The sequence below is a fragment of the Nicotiana sylvestris genome, chromosome 5, assembly GCF_000393655.2.
Source record: "Nicotiana sylvestris chromosome 5, ASM39365v2, whole genome shotgun sequence".
Classification (NCBI taxonomy): Eukaryota; Viridiplantae; Streptophyta; class Magnoliopsida; order Solanales; family Solanaceae; genus Nicotiana; species Nicotiana sylvestris.
This window is the reverse complement of record NC_091061.1, coordinates 144,086,486-144,107,823: the sequence shown is the minus strand read 5'-3', so window position 1 is coordinate 144,107,823 and position 21,338 is coordinate 144,086,486.

The following is a 21,338-nucleotide window of genomic DNA, read 5'->3' as shown; positions in this document are numbered from 1 at the left end:
AGTGATGGATGTGTTCTCTATGATGAGTAGCAGGTTTAGGCAGTGATTCGGTGTAATGACCCGGCCGACCGTTTCGTGAATTCTAACCCCGTTTCCCCTATTTCTACTTCTTTATGTGTTGTTCAACTATATCGTATCATATCGAGTTGGTTGGTTTGGGTACGAAGTGGTTTTGGAGGGGAATGAGACACTTAGTCTCTTATTTAGAAGCTTAAGTTGGAAAATCAACCGGATGTTGACTTATGTGTAAATGATCTCAGATGGGAATTTCTATAGTTCAGTTAGCTTCGTTAGGTGATTTTGAACTTGGGAGCGCATCCGGAATGTGATTTGGAGGTCTGTGGTAGATTTAGGCTTGAATTGGCGAAATTGGAAATTTGGCGTTTCTCGATTGGCAGTGGAAATTTTGATATCAGGGTCGGAATGAAATTCTAGAAATTGTGGTGGGCTTTATTGTGTTTATGATGGTTTTTTATTGTTTAATCATGAAATTAGTGGGGATTTGGGGTGAAGTTGAAGGGGTTAGGGTTGAGTTCGGAGAGTTTTGCTTGAGGATTTGAGGGATCATTTGAGGTCGGATTTTGATGATTTTGGTATGTATAGACTCGAGAGTGAAAGGAGTTTCTAGTTTTGCAATTTTTGTCAGATTTCGAGACATGGGCCCGGGGGCCGAGTGTGGAATTGATTCCTTGGCCTATATTGATTGCGTTGTATTGATTTTGGTTAGATTCGGGACGATTGGAGGCCGATTCCAGAGGCAAAGGCATAGCGGAGTACGATTTGGCTTGGTTTGAGGTAAGTAACGCTTCCAAACTTGGTTCTGAGGGTTCGTAACCCCAAACTATATGTTATGTGATTTACATCGAGGTGACGCAAATGCCAAGTGACGGACATGTGGGCGTGCACCATGAGAATTGTGGCCTGGTTCATTCCATGGCACCGCTTAGTGACTCATTCTTGTTGATATTTGTGTTATGATTATGTGATTAGGTAAACGAGCTGTAAATCATGCCAATTATCATGTTAAGGTTTCACGCCGATACTGTTGAGACCCGAGTGGTTGTTTCTTGCTATCATCTCATTAGTTTCATTGATATTCTGTACTCAGTCTTGTTCATGCATATCATATCATGTCTCAGTCTCGGTTGTTATTATTTGGCACATCATATCATTGTTTCGGGCTAGTTTCATGGTATTGTGAGCCCGTGTGTGTGAGACTAGAGAGTGATGACTGAGTGAGGCCGAGAGCCTGATTATGAGTGACAATTATGGGATCGGGCTGCATGCCGCATCGGACATGTTGATGATTATGATAGCGCTTGAGCTGTAGGACCCCTCCAGAGTCTATAACACACCCCCAGTGAGCGCAATTGATATTTTGAGGGATGCATCTTCCATGGACATGGATCTTGTCCGAAGTATTTAAACCTGAAGATGGATCTTCTCCATAGGGCTGGAATGGCCTTCCTCAGTACTGAGCGACTATTGTCAGCGATGTGTATATATGTTCCGGGATGGATCTTCCCTGGGATGGATGACCATATATAGTACCGAGTGATTGAGCACTTGAGAGTGGAGGTACACGGTACATTTTCATGAATTTTTGGCATTGACATGTAGAGATTTTCTGAGCTTTATACTTCACATTGTTCGGATTGGTATTTACTTCACGTTGAGTTGAATACTTGAATTACCAACATTTGTACTTTACTGTATAGTTTAATTCTGTTATAACTGTTGAGGTTTAGTTCATCACTACCTATCAATCCATAGTTTGGACTTATTACTTACTGAGTTGGTGTACTTACATTACCCCCCGAACCTTATGTGCAGATCCAGGTATCTCAGGCCATGGTAGCGGTTGTTGACTATTCCAGACGTGGATTTCACCGGAGTTAGCGAGGTAGCTGCCTGGCATTCACAGTCCCGCCTTTCTCCTTCATTATCTTCTTTCTAGTATACTTTGGCTACTTTCAGACTATTTTGGTCTTGTTATACTTCGGATCAATTGTAGTATTTGCTCATGACTTAGTGACACCCGAGGTCGGACTTTTATTTTTCCGCATTTTGGTTTTGATTTAAATCTACTTTTCAGTTGAAAAAGGTTGTTATTTAAGTTTTAATGAAAATCGGCTGGTCTAGTTCCATGATAGGCGCCATCACGAGCGGGTTAGTTTTAGGGTCGTGACAAGTTGGTATCAGAGCCTAGGTTACATAGGACTCACGAGTCATGAACAGGTTTAGTAGAGTCTTGCGGGTCGGTACGGAGACGTATGTACTTATCTTCGAGAGGCTACACAACCTTTAGGAAAATTTCACATTCTTGAATTCTTGTCGGGAGAATTTGTTGATTTTGGTACTAAACCTTTGTTATTCTATTCTCTCATAGATGGTGAGGACACGTGCTACCGGTCAGGACGGACGAGCACCATGCCACCAGTTGGGGCCACTAGAGATCGGGGTCATGGTCGAGCACCATGCCACCAGCCTGTACAACAGTTGGGGCAGTGCTTGCAGATCCACTAGCTGCCCCAGTTCATGATCAGGTCCCAGTTGTGGACGCTCCAGCAGGACCAGCTCATACACCGACTGTGCCTATTGTTATCCAGGTCTTCAGGAGACCTTTGCTCAGATTTTGACCGTGTGCACCAGTCTTGCTACGGCGGTCGCCATTTCTGCTACAACAGCTACATCCCAGGCCGGGGGAGGCACTCAGACTCCCGCCGCCCATACACCCGAGTAGGTTGCTCAGGGACTTTAGACACCTGAGGCACCACCAGCCCAGCCGGTTGCACTTGATCAGGATTTTTTGGTACCAGACACGCCTACGTCGATTGGAGAGATTTGGTAGCCTTCAGCCTCTGACTTTCAGCGGTACAGAGGGCGAGGATGCCCAGTGTTTCTTGGATAAGTGTTAGAGGATTCTTCGTACATCAGGTATTCTGGAGACCAGTGGGGTCTCGTTCAGTACTTTTCAGTTCTCTAGAGTTGCCTTTACTTGGTGGGAGGCTTATGAGAGGCGTAGGCCTGTTGGTGCAGCGCTGCTTACCTAGAAGTAGTTCTCCGTTCTCTTTCTAGAGAAGTATGTACCGCAATCTCACAGAGAGGAGCTGCGTAGATAGTTCGAGCAGTTGCGTCAGGATGATATGACTGTGACGCAATACAAGATGAGGTTTTCTAAGTTAGCCCGTCATGTTGTTTGGTTGGTTCCTATAGATAGGGAGAGGATCAGGAAGTTCGTGGAGGGCCTCGCTTATCAGCTACATATTCTTATGACCAGAGAGAGTGTCTGGCGGCCCACCGCCATTTGCCGGGAGAGGTTGCTTTGAGTGTGGAGATTTGGGTCATATCAAGAGGTTTTGTCCCTGTCTTACGGGAGGTTCATCCCGGTAGAGGAGTCAGCCTTCGGATTCAGCACCGGTTACTTCCCCACCCGCCCAGCTAGCTCGGGGTGGAAGTTAGTCAGCTAGGGATCGCCCTAGAGAGGGAGGCAGATCATGTGGCGGTCAGGCCCATTTTTATGCACTTCCAGCCAAACCAGATGCTATTGCTTCAGATGTTGTGATTACAGGTATTGTCTCAGTCTGCCACAGAGATGCCTTTGTATTATTTGACCCTAATTCCACTTTTTCATATGGGTCATCATATTTTGCTCATTTTTTGGATACGCCCCACGAGTCTCTTATTTCATCTGTTCGTGTATCTACTTTGGTGGGCAATACTATTATTGTGGACCGCGTATATCGGTCGTGTGTGGTGACTATTAGGGGTTTGGATATCCGGGTGGACCTCTTGTTGCTTAGTATGGTTGATTTTGATGTGATATTGGGCATGGATTGGTTGTCTCCGTGTCGTGCTATTTTAGACTGTCATGCTAAGACAATGACGTTGGCTATGTCGGGGGTGCCACAAATTGAGTGACGAGGTTCGACGGATTATGTTCCCAGTAGGGTGATTCATACCTGAAGGCCGAGCGGATGGTTGGGAAGTGTTGTCTTTCTTATTTGGACTTTGTGAGGGATGTTAGTACAGAGACCCCTAGTATTGATTCGGTTCCGTTGGTGAGAGATTTCCTAGATGTTTTTCCTGCAGACCTGCCGGACATGCCACCGGACAGGGATATTGACTTTGGTATTGATTTAGTGCCGGGCACTCAGCCCATTTCTATTCCACTGTATCGTATGGCACCAGCGGAGTTAAAGGAGTTGAAGGAGCAACTCTAGGAACTCCTTGATAAGGGGTTTATTCAGCCTAGTGTGTCGCCTTGGGGTGCGCATGTCCTATTTGTGAAGAAGAAGGATGGCAATATGAGAATGTGCATTGATTACAGGCAGTTGAACAAAGTCACAATCAAGAACAAGTATCCTTTGCCTCGTATTGATGATTTATTTGACCAGCTTCAGGGAGAGAGAGTGTTCTCCAAGATTGATCCCCGGTCAGGGTATCACCAGTTGAAGATTAGGGACGCGGACATCCCTAAGACAGCTTTCAGGACCTGATATGGTCATTATGAGTTCCTTGTGATGTCTTTTGGGCTGACCAATTCCCCATCAGTGTTCATGCATACAACGTGTTTTGGCCTTATCTCGACTCATTTGTTATTGTATTCATTGATGATATTCTGGTGTACTCGCGTAGTCAGGAGGAGCATGCTGAGCATTTGAGAGTTGTATTGCAGTGGTTGAGGGAGGAGAAGCTCTATGCAAAGTTCTCCAAGTGTGAGTTTTAGCTCAGTTCGGTGGCGTTCTCGGGGCACGTGGTGTTCAGTAAGGGTATTCAGGTTGATCTGAAGAAGATAGAGGCGGTCCAGACCGACCTCAGCCACAGAGATTCGTAGATTTCTTGGTTTGGCGGGTTATTGTCGGTTCGTCCAGGGATTTTCATCTATAGCATTACCCTTGACCAAATTGACTCAAAAGGGTACTCCTTTCAGGTGGTCAGACGAGTGTGAGGTGAGTTTTCAGAAGCTCAAGATTGCCTTGACCACAACTCTAGTGTTAGTTTTGCCATCAACTTCAGGTTCTTATACGATATATTGTGATGCTTCTCGGGTCGGCATCGGGTGTGTGTTGATGCAGGAGGGTAGAGTAATTGCTTATGCTTCCCGTTAGTTGAAGCCTTATGAGAAGAACTACCCTGTTCATGATTTGGAGTTGGCTGCCATTGTTCACGCGTTGAAGATCTGGAGGCATTATCTCTATGGTGTGTCTTGTGAGGTGTATACTGATCATCGTAGCCTCCAGCACTTGTTCAAGTAGAAGGATCTCAATTTGGGGCAGCGGAGATGGTTGGAGCTTCTAAAGGACTATGATATTATTATCGTGTACCATCTGGGAAAGGCCAATGTAGTGGCTGATGCCTTGAGTAGGAAGGCGGTGAGTATGGCCAGTCTTGTATTTATTCCTGTTGGGGAGAGACCTCTTGCAGTTGACGTTCAGGCCTTGGCCAATCAGTTTGTGAGGTTGGATATTTCAGAGCCTAGTCGGATCTTAGCTTGTGTGGTTTCTCGATCTTCCTTGTTTGATTGTATTAGAGAGCGCCAGTATGATGATCCTCATTTTCTTGTCCTCAAGGACAGAGTTCAGCACGGCAATGCCAGAGATTTGACTATTGGTGATGACGAGGTGTTGAGGATGCAAAGCCGGATATGTGTGCCTAATGTAGATGGATTTCGGGAGTTGATTCTTGAGGAGGCCCACAACTCGCAGTATTCCATCCATCTGGGAACGGCGAAGATGTATCAGGACTTGAGACAGCAGTATTGGTGAAGGAGAATGAAGAAGGATATAGTGAGGTTTGTAGCTCGGTGTATCAATTGTAAGCAGGTGGAATATGAGCATCAGAGACCGGGTGGCTTGCTTCAGCAGATGGATATTCCAGAGTGGAAGTGGGAGCGGATCACCATGGATTTCATAGTTGGGCTCCTACGAACTTTGAGAAAGTTCGATGTTATTTGGGGGATTGTGGATCGACTGACCAAGTCCGCGCACTTCATTTCAATTTGTACTATCTATTCTTTAGAGCAGTTAGCTGAGATATATATCCGAGAGATTGTTCGCCTGCATGGTGTCCCAGTTTCCATCATTTCAGATAGAGGTACTCGGTTTACATCGCAGTTTTGGAGGGTCGTGCAACGAGAGTTGGGTACTTAGGTTGAGTTGAGCACAACGTTTCACCCTTAGACGGACGGGCAGTCCGAGCGCACTATCCAGATATTGGAGGACATGTTGTGCGCTTGTGTCATTGATTTTGGGGGTTCATGGGACCAGTTTATATCGCTCACGGAGTTTGCATATAACAACAGTTATCAGTCGAGTATTCTGATGGCTCCATAAGAAGCTTTATATGGGAGACGTTGTAGATCTCTAGTAGGTTGGTTTGAGCCGGGCGAGGCTAGGCTTTTGGGTACAGACTTGGTACATGATGCTTTAGACAAGGTGAAAATGATTCAGGAATGGCTTCATACGGTGCAGTCAAGACAAAAGAGTTATGTTGACAAAAAGGTTCGTGATGTGTCTCACATGGTCGGGGAGAAGGTTCTACTGAAGGTTTCACCCATGAAGGCTGTTATGAGATTTGGGAAGAAGGGCAAATTGAGCCCTCGGTTCATTGGGCCCATTGAGGCGATTCGGAGGATTGGGGAGGTGACTTATGAACTTGCCTTGCCACCTAGCTTGTCGGGGGTGCATCCGGTATTTCATGTTTCTATGCTCCGGAAGTATATCGGCGATCCGTCTCATGTTTTGGATTTTAGCACGGTTCAGTTAGATGGTGATTTAACTTATGATGTGGAGCCAGTGGCTATTTTGGAGCGACAGGTCCGAAAGTTGAGATCAAAGGATATAGCTTCAGTAAAAGTGCAGTGGAGAGGTCAGCCCGTGAAGGAGGCTACTTGGGAGACCGAGCGGGAGATGCGGAGCAGATATCCAAACCTGATTAAGGCTTCAGGTTTGTTTCTAGACTCGTTCGAGGACGAGCATTTGTTTAAGAGGGGGAGGATGTAATGACCCGGCCGGTCATTTCGTGAATTGTAGCCCTGTTTATTACTTGTGTTTATGATGGTTTTTCTATTGTTTAATCATGAAATTAGAGGGGATTTGGGGTGAAGTTGAAGGGGTTAGGACTTGAGTTTTGGAGAGTTTTGATTGAGGATTTGAGGGATCATTTGAGGTCGGATTTTGATGATTTTGGTATGTATAGACTCGGGAGTGAAACGAGTTTCTAGTTTTGCGATTTTTGTCGGATTTCAAGACGTGGGCCCGAAGACTAGGTTTGGGTGAATTTCGGGATTTTGGTCCAAATTGATAATTCTTCGTGTGGAATTGATTCCTTGGCCTATATTGATTGCGTTGTATTGCTTTTGGTTAGATTGGGGACGTTTCGAGGTCGATTCTAGAGGCAAATTCGTAGCCGAGTAGGATTTGGCTTGATTTGAGGTAAGTAACGCTTCCAAACTTGGTTATGAGGGTTCAAAACCCCGAACTATGTGTTATGTGATTTACATTGAGGTGACGCAAATGCCAAGTGACGGGCGTGTGGGCATGCACCATGAGAATTGTGGCTTGGTTCATTCCATGGCACCGCTTAGTGACTCCTTCTTGTTGATATCTGTGTTGTGATTATGTGATTAGGTAAACGAGCTGTAAATCATGCCAATTATCATATTAAGGCTTCACGCCGATACTGTTGAGACCCGACTGGTCGTTTCTTGCTGTCATCTCATTAGTTTTATTGATATTCTGTACTCAGTCTTGTTCATGCATATCATATCATGTCTCAGTCTCGGTTGTTTTTATTTGGCATATCATATCATTGTTTCGGGCTAGTTTCATGGCATTGTGAGCCCGTGTGTGTGAGACTGGAGAGTGATGACTGAGTGAGGCGGAGAGCCTGATTGTGACAATTATGGGATCGGGTTGCACGTCGCAACAGACATGTTGATGATTATGATAGCGATTGGGCTGTAGGAGCCCTTCCGGAGTCTGTAACACATCTAGTGAGTGCAGTTGATATTTTGAGGGATGGATTTTCCCTGGATATAGATCTTGTCCGAAGTATTTATACTTGGAGATGGATCTTCTCCATAGGGCTGGAATGGCCTTCCTCGGTACTAAGCGCCCATTGTCAGCGATGTGTATATAGTTCCGGGATGGATCTTCCCTGGGTCGGATGGCCATATACAAGTACCAAGTGGTTGAGCACTTGAGAGTGGAGGTACACAGTACATTTTCATGCATTTTTGGCATTGACATGTAGAGATTTGCTGAGCTTTATACTTCAGATTGTTCGGATTGGCATTTACTTTACTGTTGAGTTGAATACTTGAATTGCCAAGATGCCTACTTTACTGTACAGTTTAATTGTGTTATAACTGCTGAGGTTTAGTTCATCACTACCTATCAGTCCATAGTTTGGACTTGTTACTTAATGAGTTGGTGTACTCACGTTACCCCCTGCACCTTGTGTACAGATCCAGGTATCTCAGGCCATGTTAGCTGCTGTTGACTATTCCAGACGGAGATTTCACTAGAGATAGCGAGGTAGCTGTCTGACATTTGCAGTCCCGGTTTTCTCCTTCTTTATCTTCCTTCTAGTATACTTTGGCTACTTCAGACTATTTTGCTCTTGTTATACTTCGGATCAGTTGTAGTATTTGCTCATGACTTAGTGACACCCGAGGTGAGGCTTTTATTTTTCTGCATTTTGGTTTTGACTTTATATCTTTTATGGAAAATTCAGTTAAAAAAGGTTGTTATTTAAGTTTTAATGAAATTTTGAACTATTTGTGGAATGTGTCGGCTTGCCTAGTTCCATGATAGGAGCCATCACGACCGGGTTGGTTTTGGGGTCGTGACATTCAGTCTCTTCCCAATAATTGATAACATCTGAAGGTTAACTTGACCCACAATGATAACATCAAAATTTTTCTGATGTTGCCCGTCATGTGGAGCTTGAAGATGAGCGGCTTAGTGCTACAAAAGCTGTACCTAATGCCTTTGTGGCAGAATCAAGTGGTACAAAGAGATCAAGCTTCAAGCGCAAGAGAAACTGAAAAATGACGGAAGGGGGTAAGGATACTAGAGAAGGATCCTCCAAGAAAAGAAACAAGCCAAATTCCAATAAAGGAAAACGATTCTACAAAAAGAAAGACAAGAGCAAGATGAAGTGTTACAATTGCCATCCCAGGGCATTTTGCTCGTGAGTGCACTGAGCCGAAAAAGGTAGCATTTCAAAATGCATCTCTTAGTGCCATATATGTTTCTAGTATTGTTTTACTAACTGAATCTTATCCTGTGTGAGTTGTAGGCCCAGGGGCCACCAACCATGTGAGCCGCGATAGAGAAGTGTTTATAGAGTTTCCCCGAGTTCCACCTGGATCAAAGCATGTATATGTGGGAAATAGTGCAAAGCTTGAAGTCAAAGGGATAGACACTTGTAGAATGGACATGCGTGGTGGCCGATCTTTGATGTTGCATGACGTCCTATATGTTCCAGATATTCGATGAAACTTAGTCTCTGTATCTGTTCTTCTATATTTAGATTTCATTTTGAACTTTAGTCGCAATGGTCTTAGAATTAATCAAGACAATATCTTTTATGGTTTTGGACATCGTTATGATGATTTTATTGTGTTAGATTATAATCCTTCTACGTATAACTATTATGTTGATTGTTGTGTTATGGCATGTTATTCTAGTAACAATGATGTAGAACCCAAATGTCCTTCCTTAGCCAATCTATTCATTCGATCCTGCCGTATGTGACCTAATCTTGTGGTGCTTTATATTTCATTACGTTCATTGACGATTTCACACACTTTGGTTATGTCTATTTGATTTCTCATAAATCTGAAGCACTTGAATGTTTTAAGAAATATTTGAATGAAGTTTAGAATCGATTAGACAAAAGGATTAAGACTTTAAAAACCTATAGAGGGCGTGAATATCTTTCAAAAGAATTTGAAGAATTGTGCAATGAAAAGGGAATCACTAGACAGTTAACTATTCCGTACACACCTCAACAAAATGGTGTAGCAGAAAGGAGGAATAGAACACTACTGGACATGATAAGGTCCATGATGGCGTAGACAAATTTACCTATCTCCCTTTGGGGAGATGCATTATTCACTACAACTTACATATTGAACAAAGTGCCTTCTAAATCAGTTTCTTCCACTTCTTATGAGCTATGGACTGGTCAAAAATCAAACTTGGCCTTGGGATTGTGCTGCATATGTAAAAGATTCTTTTAGCAAGTTTGGTAAATTAGGTCCAAAAGGCAAGAAATATATCTTTATAAGATATTCAGAACACTCTAAAGGGTATGTATTCATTGGTGAATTAGAGGATGGAGGTGTTACTGGAATTGAATCACGAGATGTCACATTTCTGAAAAATGATTTTCCAAAGAAGGGCGAGGTAAATAATGGAGAGACTCTTTATGAAATGTTGAACACAGACAGTCAGCAAGTGTCTTCTGAAACAACTGATAATCAAATTGATCAAGATCTTATTCTTGATCTGAGTGGGACTGGAAACTCTTAATCCCAAAATCCTTCTAACGAACCTGAATTTCAACTACGAAAGAGTGCCAGAAAAAATATACCCAAACGTATGAAATTGAAGATTATGTTTTCTTGGTATCTCCAACAGAAATGGATGAGCCAAAGTCTGTGACTGAGGCTTTATCGAGCCCTAAAAAAGATGAGTGGATGAAAGCAATGAAAGAAGAATTAGAATCCATGAAAACCACAGAAGTCTGGGAGTTGACCTTGCGCTTGGGCGTAGAGTCATTGGGAACAAATGGGTTCTCAAAGTTAAACGCAAAGCGGATGGGTCAATAGAAAGATACAAGGCAGGATTGGTGGCAAAAGGCTTTACTCAAGAAGCTGGAATAGATTATGAGGAAACATTTTCACCAGTTGTGAAGTTTACCTCAATTCTCTTACTTTTGGCTATTGTTGCATGTTTGGATTTGGAATTACATCAAATGGACGTGAAGACAGCTTTTCTGTAGGCTTCATCGTTAAAGGCCAAGAAAAGAAGGTATGTAAATTGAAAAGATCTATTTATGGCCTGGAGCGATCTTTAAGGTAATGGTATTTGAGATTTCACAGGCAGGTGATCTCGCATGATTTCACCATGATCAATGAAGACCATTGCATTTATATGAAGAAGTCCAATGGGATATTTCTAATTCTTTCTCTTTATGTGGATGATGTTTTATTAGCCGAAAACAATTTGGAGTTTTTGAAAAATATCAAGTCATGGATTTCCATGTCATTTGACATGAAAGATATGGGTGAGGCAGACTATATCCTTGGAGTTAAGATCCAAAAAGACCGTTCCAAAAGGTTATTGAGTCTATCTCAAGAAACTTATATAAAGAAAATTTTGGACATTTTCGCATGAATGGTTGCAAATCCATGGATACTCTAGCGAGTGAAACTTTAAGCCTTGAAATGTGTCCAAAGACTGAAAATGAAAAAGAAGACATGTCTCGAGTTTCATATTCAAGTGCTGTCGGGAGCTTGATGTGCGTTATGATGTGTACTCCCCCAGACATTTTTTATGCCGTAGGTCTGGTTAGCAGGTATCAATTCATTCCTGGAAAAGATCATTGGAAAGCTGTGAAGAGAATTTTCAGAAACCTGAAGGGAACTGTAGATTATTCACTATGTTATAGTGGAAATGATTTATACTTGAGAGGATATATAGATGCTGATTGGGCTGGTAACTAGAATGATAGAAAATCAACATCCGGTTATGCCTTCTTACTTAATGGTGGTACTATATCATGGAAAAGTAAGAACAAACCTGTACAACCCTTTCAATGATGGAAGTTGAGTTCTTGGCTTGTGCTTTGCAGTACAAGAAGTTGTTTGGTTTAAGAGATTCTTTGAGCATTTGGATATTACAAATAACTCTCAGGGTCCCATGACTCTGTATTGTGATAGTCAAACGGCTATTACATATACAAAAGATTCTAAGTATCACAGCAAGATCAAACACATTGACATCAAGTATAACTTTGTAAGAGATATGGTAGCAAGTGAAGAGATAAATTTACAGTACATTCCTACCTAAAGCATGATAGCTGATCCTTTTACAAAGGCGATATATCCAGAGACCTGTTTGAGAAACATGTTATGGCTCTAGGTTTGTGAAGGATATGAATATATTTATCTATTGTAAAATGACTTTAGTATTATAATATGCTCATCAATATTTGACTCTTGAATGATGCTTATATCTCGTATGCATGTGATGAATGTTTTGTTGATAAAGTGTGTCGAACAAGTCGCGAGATTGGCTCTCACACGAGCAATCGTCTCTTATGTCAAGAATCATGAAGAGATGAGATGTATACAGTCAAAATCAAAAAGCCCGATTTTGAAGTCCTAAACTAGGCTATGGGTCAGATCCCGGGCGACTTGAAGTAGAGGTTGAACCCGGTTGGAAAACATGCACCTCGGGGAAGTAGATCGAAGACCTGGCGCAACCTATATTGAGGGCAGTACATTCTTGACGGCAATCAAGAAAGAGCGGGAATTTCTCTAGGACACGTAGATTAGAGCATAAATTAAAGGATAAGATTTGTACGAAATGGTACAGGTCCGTATTAGGTTGTTACACACCTGCACCAATAAAATTCTTTACCTCAATTAGGAATGTAATATCTTGGGGTTTGTTCCTCCTATATAAAGGGGGCCCTAATCATTTGTAGCACACATTATTGACCGCAATAGAATATTCTACTATGTTTTTCTTGTTTAACGTGCTCAACAAGTGTTCTTCAGCTTTATTGCTCTTACTCTATTATTCATACTCCATTGTTCATAGCTAACCTCGAGGCCCCCAAAAAAGTCGAGCTCGAGGTCCTCATTGTTATAGTAATGCTGGTTTGGTTCATCAGTTCCTCTTACTTAAACTAAATATTACTTGTATAATCACTAGTATTAGAATAAATCACATATCTTTAAAACCACAAATTATTTTTAATTGTTACTTCTATTTTTTAAGGTAAACAGTTTGGCGCCCACCGTGGGGCTAAAGATAATAGTGATTGTTTTAGTGCTAGTTTTCTGATAACACACGTTATTCTTCACACTTTTTCTTGTCAAAGATTCTTTGATTTCATGCTTAATCATGTCTAGCACACAGAATACACCTATTCAGGAGGATGAGGGTCTTGGAGAAAATAGTGGTATAGGGGTCGGTGTACCACCCATAAACCCTGAAGGAGCACCAAACATGGAGCCAGTCGATATCAGCTCGCACAATGCTCTAGGTGCGGATGCAGGCACAGACCCCGCAAGGAACGCGCACAGGGAATCCCGAGCAGGAGGTCAGGAAACACGAGGGATGGAAGAAAGAGGAGTCAGCCTCCAAGTGATATTCGAGATGCTGCAAGCTCAACAAATCGCCATCGCTCAGCTTCAGAGTCAAAATAGAACTCCTAACACCGCCGAACCTGTAAACGCCCAGCATGAGCCAACGCTAGAAATGCCCGACGAAAGTGGCTCGGGGACTGACCCTACAATCATGAAAATGCTCGAGGAACTAACTAAAAGAATCGAGTCGGGAGAAAAGAAGATAGAAGACAACGATAAAAAGGTGGACACTTATAACTCCCCGGTAGACCAAATACCAGGAGTACCTCCAGTTTTGAAAGGTCTAGATGCCAAGAAATTCATACAAAAACCTTCCCCCCCCCCCCAAGTGCGGCTCCGATGCCCATTCCCAAGAAATTTTGCATGCCCGATATACCAAAATACAACGGAACAATTGACCCTAACAAACATATTAATTATTACACTTGTGGAATCAAAGGGAATGACTTGAATGACGATGAAATCAAGTCAGTATTATTGAAATAGTTTGGGGAGACACTATCAAAAGGATTTATGATATGGTATCACAACATAGTACCTAACTCAATAGATTCGTTTGCTATGTTGGCGGACGCCTTCGTGAAAGCACATGCCTTCGTGAAATCACATACCGGGTTCAACAGGTACTCGGGACTGATGGAGGCACCCAAATGGTCAGAATACAACTTCAGTGTTGATGCCTCGGGTATCGTCTTAGCCATTTGCAAAGTTAAAGATACTAGATGGCCCAAGCCCATACAGACCAACCCTTCTCAGAGGAATCCCAACTTAATATGTAAGTATCATGGTACTCACAGGCATATGACCGAGGATTGCAGGCAACTTAGGGAGGAGGTAGCCCGGTTGTTCAACGAAGGGCATCTTCGTGAAGTTCTCAGTGACTGGGCTAAGAACCATTTCCGAGAAAGAGATGCAAACAGGAAAAATGAACCTGAAGAACCTCAACAGGTCATTCACATGATCATCGGTGGAGTCGACGTCCCGTAGGGACCCATATTCAAACGTACCAAAGTATCCATCATGAAAGAGAAATGAACTCGGAGCTATGTGCCTAAGGACGTCCTATCGTTCTGTGACGAGGAAGTAGAGGACGTATCCCAACCTCACAACGACGCCTTAGTAATATATACCTTTTAAATAAAGTTCAGATTAAACGTGTTTAGTGGATCCAGGTAGCTCACCGAACATAATCAGATCGAGGGTCGTGAAATAACTTGGCCTGCAAAATCGGATTGTACCTGCATCCTGGGTGCTGAATGGTTTCAACATGGCCAGTGAAACAATGAAGGGGAAAATTATTTTGCAAGTGAACGTAGCCGGGACCATACAAAACACCAGGTTCCATGTCATCGATGGCGATATGAGGTATAATGCACTCCTCGGAAGGCCATGGACACACAACATGAGGGCAGTGTCGTCGACCCTCCATCAGATGATGAAGTTCCCAACAAAGGAAGGAGTGAAAATAATCCACGGAGAACAGCATGATGCAAAAGAGATGTTTGCAATCGAGGAAGCGGTGCCGATGCCAGAACCCTTGACCTCGGAGAAGTCGAACTTCAAGGATAAAAACAGGTGGCTAAGTAGCAATCATAGCTCCAAGTCTAGACGGAAGAAGGATAAACAGGTAACCAAAGGTGAAAAAGGGAACTCCTTAGCTCCACGAACCTCCATTGTCCCCGAGAAGCCCGATGCTACCAAGACAACCGCCCAAGAGAAAGGTACACCTAGGAACAGGATTAACCCCCGAACTTAGGAAAAAAACTCTTTTAGTTTATTATTGATGATATAGATTGCATTGCTTGGCCCCATTCAAATATGACAGGGATCCAACCTTAAATCACTATATATAGACTGAGCAACAGTCCCATGTTCAAGCTAGTAAAACAAAAAGGGAAGCCCCAGTTTGAAAAAACTTCCTATCAACACCTAGTCAACAGGATGTACGAAGAATAGACAGGTAAAGTAATGAAAGACTATATTGGCGATATAACTAGTTAGGTCACTGTGCGCAGAGGACCATTTTAATTCATTTGTAGGAAACAGTCAACGTTTCGGGGCAACACAACACATAGCTCAACCTAGAGAAACATGTCTTCGGAATTGGCATGAGTGAATTTCTCGGCCCATAGCGTTAAATCGAGGCATTAAGAATCATCCCCTACCAGGTCAAGGCTTTCGAAGATACCATGATCACGGATAACAAGGCCTCGGAGTCATTGGTAAAAGATCTTATAAGCTCGGTGCGATAGGAGCTTTTAAAGGGTCACGATCTCGAAGACACCCCCTCTTACATGAAGGCTAGGCTTTAAAGCATGCGTTGCACTCTTTTTTCCTTGACTCGGATTTCGTCCCAAATGGGTTTTATCGACAAGGTTCTTAACGAGGAAACACCTATATGCTACCTAAGAAACATTCGACAAAGTATTCAAGGCTTCTTTTTGATCAACCTCGAATACTGGGGGGCATCACCCTCGGAGGTTATATCCTCGAAGAAAGCAATTCATGCCAAGGAGGACCTCCTCGATGAAAGCAATTCGTGCCAAGGAGGACCTCGATAGGGTAATGGGCCAAACGGTCAAAAGAACCATGTCCACATAGAATAGTCGAACCCCCAGCGGCAAAACATGTACGCATGTATCGATTATTTGAAGAAGCATTTTTTATATCAAAACACTTTGTGCCTCAAAGAAGTCCACTATTTTCACATGTAACGGCTCAAGGGCCAAAACCCCGAATGCGCACGAACACTCGGGGACTATTGTTGACTATTGATATACCGAGTTATCGAGCACTCGAACTCACAAGACCTCAAAGACGCACATTCAAGCTCATCATACCTCAAAGAGGAACAATTGAGCTCAGAAGTCCTCGAAGAGGCATCCCCTCGATATTAAGGCCAAGTCCATCACATTCGGGGACTAAAGGCTACGACAATATAAAAAACTACAGTCATAAGAAAAGGCTACGACCGAAATAATGCAGCTCGGAGACATCCGACTTCCGCTATAAACTAAGGCCTTCAACTATTAAAAAATCGGTTAAATCAGGCTACCCTCGGCAAAAGCAAAATATGTAGGGCTTCGATAAATTTAGCCCCCGAAAAACCTAAGGGCTCCGATAAATTAGCCCTCGGATGATCCAAAGGCTTCGATAATACTGGCCTTTGGGAAAACCTTTAGAGGTATTCGGTCATGCTTACGCAAACAAAATGACTAGTAAGGTTCCGATACGTCGAGCCTTTGAAAAACCCAGCGGGTACACGAAACACATGCTAAGGCATAACTAAGATTTGACTAAGTCTTTTAGCCGAAATAAGGTAAAAATTACATAGCCATTTTAGAGGCCGAAACGACTCAATATAAAGAGCCTAAGGGCTAGCTTAAAAAAGCCTAAGGGCCGATATATAAGAGCCCAAGGGACAACTTCGAAAGGCTTAAGAGCCAAAAACTTATAGTTCGGGACTCCACTCTCACTTCGATCCGAACTCAAGGTTCGCAATAACCCGAGCTAACATCGGATCAATTTAAGCTTAGCTAGAAAATGATTATATTTATCGATAAAGATCTAACGATTTATAACACCCCGGGCCCTAAATCAATCCTCGGATTAACTATTCAGACGAAGTTTTCTATTAATAAAGACAATGTTTAATCCAGCACAAACCGAAGATAAGATAAAAGTTCCCCTCGTATTTCCAAAAGATGATTACAGGAAATATTTACACAAGGGAGATTTACAAGAAAACAAAAGCTACTTCGGGGTCACATCCTTAGCAGCTGCATCTTCAGGAGTCGCATCTTGGAGAGCCTCATCCTCGGGGTCTTCATCCCCGTCTCTTTCACTCTCAAAGATACTGGCTGAATCATCCTCATAGAAAAGTAGAGAGACCGCCTCTTCTTCTAAAACCTTATCCGCCTCAATATCGGCTGAAAGATCGAGGCCGCGGGCATGTATCTCCTCGAGGGTCATCTTTCGGGATTGTCGCCTAGCATGGTCAAGGGCACTTGATAACTTAGCCTCCGCCATAGAAGAAATCTCCCTTGGCTGAGCATTAGCAACTTCGGCATCAGCTCAATACGAAATCATAATTGCCGCAACATTAGATTTATCCTTGGCCAGCTCAGCAGGAGATTTAGCGTTAAGCTTCTCGATCTCGAGGCCCCGAGCTTGATTCTCCTCTTTCACACCTCGAAGTTGGCGTTCGAGCGAAGCTAACTGCTCTCTTAAAATTTCCTTCTCAGAGGCGAGATTGTCCATACCTTGCCTTAACCCAGGGTCTCATTTTCTTTCATTTAAAGCTCCTCCCAAAGCTGCACCTCCAAGTCGGCCTTCTGCTAAAACTGCGAATTAAAAGTGTCAGTCGCTAAAACAAGCAGGTATGTAACAGAACTTCGAGAGCTGTGTTACTTTCTCTACATACTCAACTCGACCTTGGCATGCCTACATCAAATCAACTCGGAGATCGTGGATCACCATCTCTTTCTTAGCATAGAGGGCTTTGACGACGTCCCTCTCCTTCAAAATCTTCTTAAGCTCGGCCTCGCATCGAGCAAGATCAGCTTGGGACTTGGAAAATTCCCTCTTATGGAGCACCACAGCCTTCACAAAAAAGGAGGAAATATGGGTTCAGAACAGCTAAAACAAAGGCGCAGGCATATAAAACAAGAAACTCACTTGTTTAAAGAGATTGCGAGCCTCATCAAAAATGAAAGAGGCATCGGGTCGGGACCATCTTCAAGCCCTTCGAAACATTCTCGAAAGATGTCATGCCCTTCATGGCTTACTTCCACTTCAGAAAACCTCATATTCTAGGCTTCTAGGATTTGTCCCTCGGAGAATTCGGGGCCAGAAGGTGAATCATCCATGTTGATTACCCAAGTGATCCACTTGGGGCATTCTCTTTTACTTGCAGAGGTTTGGGATCAGGTCGTTCGGCCTCGCCCTCCAAATGTTCTCCTAGGCGAGGTGCCTTCTTTCTAGATGATGGTTCAAGGACTTTGTTTGAACTACCTTCGGAGATTTCTTTGGCTCTGGAATGAGCCCATCAACCGCTACCAGCTCGATGGGCTTCAAAGCATCAGTGTTTTTTCTCTTGCGGGTCACGAGTAGACAGCCGTCATCCTCTTCTTCCTCCTGTTCCCGAAGGCGTTGGGCCATTTTCGGAGATAAGGCCACTGTATCGGCCTTAGATCTTCGATCCACGCTCTTCTTTGGCTTCGGAGGATTCTCAGATGACTCCCTTCTTCTTTTTCTTTCTTTAGAAGCTTCGGAACCTCCACTTCATCAACCGGGGCCGACAGCAATTCTACGGCGTCTCCAAGACCTACATGAAACCGAGGTAAGTATCCCGTAGCAGAAGCACAAGAAAACAAACAAAAGAGCTCACCATGGTTTTTGGCCTCCCATCGACCCTTAGCCAGATCTCATCAGCAACGCTCCGAGTAAGAAGAGGTAGAGGCCAGCTTTTGGACCCAGCCCTCGAGGTCAGGGACCCCACCAGAATTCAAGCAGCAGCTGCACCATCGTAATGGGATTGGACTAATGAAAAATATAAAGCCACGGATGAAAAGAACGCATGGCATAAACATGTTACGTACTCACATTTCATGTTTCACTCCTCGGGGAACGACATCCAATCAGCAGGAATCAAATCAAAGGTCCTAACTTGGACAAACCGGCTCATCTACCCACGGCCTTTGTCCTCATCGATACTAGTAAAAAGAGATTTTAAGGATCGGCGTTGCAATTTTATCAAACCCTCACGATAAAGTCGGGGGTTGTACAGTTTGATCAAATGATCGAGGGTAAAGGACATCCCCTCGATTTGGCTCGAAAAGAACCTTATTAAGTAAATGATTCGCCAGAAGAAGGGGTAAATCTGCCCAAGCGTCACTCGGTATCGTTGGCAAAAGTCAAGGATAACTGGATCTATGGGACCCTAAGCCGAAATTGCAGGGCCCAATGTAAATGGGTTGGTGTATATGCTCAGGTACCCCGCTCTATACGTGGTGATGCCCTCCTCGGAGGAAGTAATCACTATTTCTTTATCTTCCCATTTACAATCCTCCTTTACTTGCTTGAGCTCATCCTAGATCACTATACAAACATATCGAGACATGGGCTCACATCGGCCCAGCGTCGAAACAGGTCTCTCGATTTTAAAATCGTCTGTTATTTCACATGGCGGGGGAATACACTCCTTGATACGAGGAGGCACTACCGGTTTACCCTTGGTCAATCGAGAAGATGATGAAGCTTTTTCCTTTTGGGAAACTGGTTTAGAGGTTTTAGCCATCGCGATACGGAAGATCCAAGAAAGTGAAGAGCGTTGATAGTAAAGAGAAGGGAGAGCTCAGGGAGATTGAAAAAAGGGTAATGAGACTTTGAATACAATATGGGAAAAAAGTTTGTAAGGTTGTGGAATATATCTATTTATAAAGGTCACTTAACCTTGCTGAGGAAGCCAAAAGGCCGACCATCAACCTCCTCCAATTAATGACTTTTGGAATCGCACAAAAGTAACTTTTCAGTCGCTTTAACCACTGACGTTGAGATATTTGCGTCAGGACCAAGGCATCAAGGATTAATTCAACAAAAATCATAAGGGCTGCCTGAATTCGAGAAAATTCTCGCTCGGGGGCTATTTACGAAGCCTACAGGCTAGCTTTATTTCGAGTTCGAGCAAGAACTCACTCGACTATCAAGCTCAAGGGCTACCCGAGTTCGAGGAAATTCTCACTTGGGGACTATCTACGAAGCCTAAGGGCTAACTTTATTTCGAGTTCAAGCAAGTACTCACTCGACTATTAAGACCAAGGGCTACCCAAGTTTGAGGAAATTCTCACTCGGGGACCACCTATGAAGCCCAAGGGCTAGCTTTATTTCGAGTTCGATCAAGTACTCACTTGACTATTAAACCCAAGGGCTACCCGAGTTCGAGGAAATTCTCACTCGGGGACCACCTATGAAGCCCAAGGGCTAGCTTTATTTCGAGTTCGAGCAAGAACTCACTCGACTATTAAGCCCAAGGCCACCCGAGTTCGAGGAAATTCTCACTCGGGGACTATCTATGAAGCCTAAGGGATAACTTATTTCGAGTTCGAGCAAGTACTCACTCGACTATTAAGCCCAAGGGCTACCCGAGTTCGAGGAAATTCTCACTCGGGGACCACCTATGAAGCCTAAGGGCTAACTTTGTTTCGAGTTCGAGCAAGCAAGCACTCGACTACTAAACCAAAAGACTACCCGAGTTCGAAAAAAATATTCTCACTCGAGGATTATCTATGAAGCCTAAATGAGCTAACTTTATTTCAAATCCGAGATCTTGCTCTCACTTAACTCGGACTCAGGAGCCCCGGTATCCCGAGCTCGCATCAAATCAATTTAAGGATTAGCAAAGGACCTTAAGAGGTATTATATTGGTCGATTAAAAACCTGAAGGTTTATTATGATCCGGGTCCAGTATTCGGACTAATCAGTAGAGTTATACACTCAAATTTTTCATAAACGAAGGCAGAATGGAATTCAATACGAATCAAAGATGAAATAGAGAAATTCTTTGTATTGATAAAAATATTTACAAAGCCCACAAGGGGCCCTTACACAGAAAAAAAGAAGCAAAAACAAAAAGCCAAAAACCTAATCTACTTTTGGGGGCATATCCTCGAGAGTGACATCTTCGGGAACCTCCTCCTTGGGGACTCCATCTCGATCTTTAGAGAAAATTGTGGCATGGTGAAAAACCCGGCGAGTATGGGTCTTATCAGCACAACTCTTTTGAAGCCATTTCTTAAGACGTTGTACCGGTGTGGGATGTAAAAGTTAGTAGATGATAGTGTCACCTCATTCCACGGAAAGCAAAGGGAATGAAGTGCCACACCAGGTTGAAGTTAAGAGAGATGAGCAGCAGTGTAAAGTTCGCATATCTTCTGATATAGGAAGA